We start from the raw sequence: 1,794 nt of genomic DNA on the forward strand, positions 1-1,794 counted from the left end.
TGGTCAGCAAGGGTTTTACGCAATTTCCTCCAAAAACATACCCAATCACATCGATCGATGACACATTGTCGATTGCAGTTCGATCACATCCCTTGCGAATACAATATTCCAGCATGTCTTTGAATACGGCGACAACATGGTCAAAGGCGACATTCGGACGCGTACGATGCAAAATAAGAATAGATTCCATGCTTCCGCATGCCTGGACGTTGGTGCTAAACCACAGACCATTCTTTGGAGGTGTCTGCTCCCTCTCGGACCTCCGATTACATGACCTCGGCTGGCGGCTAACCAACGTCCAACTTTCCGAACCGAACAGCGGAAACGGATAACATCGTTTTACCCACAAGTCCCACCAGCGATCGCTGCTGTAGGACGCATCGATAAGAGACAGAGCCGCAGCAGCAGCAGCACCAGCAGCACGGTCATAAGATTGCTATGGACTCTGCGACCCTGTGTGTCCTCAATGTCCCCGGTGTCCCCGGTGAGTCAATAATAAGGCGTCAGGCTTGAGGCGGATGCGGAACCAGCGTCCTCATAACTTCCAACACACCAATGAGCGACCATCCAATGAACTTCCCCTTCCGCTCTCCCTCCCCAAAAAGCTCATCAGACGTGTCCGTCCATCGTCGAAAACACGGTGGGTGCGTGCCGGTGTCCGGCATCCTTTATCCTTTCCGAACCGGGCGGACCGCCGGTAGCAACGGATCATTGGACGCAACCCTGTTACTGGTGGACTGGTTCGAGGTTCGATGTCGTCAAGTCGGCAAACAACGATAACACCGCCAATGCCGATGCGTACACGACGACGACGACGACGATGGCGGCACCTCCTCCTCTCCAACCGCACACAAGACAAGGCGAGGACAAACTCGCACTCCGCGTGTCCGTCAGAGAACGCCAGAGAGCGACCGTGGACCTCTAGCACGCTTTGTCCTGGGGAGGGCCGGATCGTCGACCGGATGTTAGCCAAAGTTGTACCGAGCGTCCGACCACGACCACGAAAACACCCGCCCTCCTTTTAGGGAGTCCGGAAAGAGTCCCCGGGAGAAAATTTAAGAGACCTCAGGGACAATTTTATTGTTTTCAATATCCTGCAAATCAGTGTGCGCTTCCGCTGTGTTCCGGCGGTTCCTGCATATGGTTCGCAGTCGGATGCAACGGTTTTGCAGTGGCCAGTCCAGTGGCCGCGCAGTGCCTGCCGGGTATGCAGCTTTGGAAGCTCGAAGATGAGATATCGAATCGGTGGCGGAAGTTTCAAGTAAATTTCGTGTGCAGAAACGGTGCGCTCAACTGTCTGGAATTGATTTTCCAAACTCCGTAGCCGACGGTCGTGCATTTATGTTTGGATCTTATCGTGAATGGGTTTGCATTTTTGGAAGGCTCTTTCGATGGTTTTATCTTATTTTAATTGGCTCGAGTAATGTTTTCTAAATTATTAATATGTTTATAACTAAAAAGGTCATAAATGTAAACATTTTGGAAAAGTTTTAGATCTATAACGTAGGCTTTTCGATTTTTGGCGCAACAAAATCCATTTGTTTTAAAATCAAAGGAACGATTATATAAAAACAAATATTGAAAATCGCCGGCCTCGGCTTTCTTCCATATTTCAAACAATTTCCGAGTTCCTTGTCGAAAGAACTCCTCTTCTTTTGAAGCTATCCAGGCTACTTCCAATGCTTCGATACTTTCATTAAGAGCGAGGGGCTGTGCAGCCAAAACATGTATTTATCAACAAAACGAATAGTATTCAGTTTGTCTGAAAAGATTTTTACCGGTTTTGCAACATGC

Source organism: Anopheles aquasalis, chromosome 2 (genome assembly GCF_943734665.1).
Source record: "Anopheles aquasalis chromosome 2, idAnoAquaMG_Q_19, whole genome shotgun sequence".
Taxonomy (NCBI): domain Eukaryota; kingdom Metazoa; phylum Arthropoda; class Insecta; order Diptera; family Culicidae; genus Anopheles; species Anopheles aquasalis.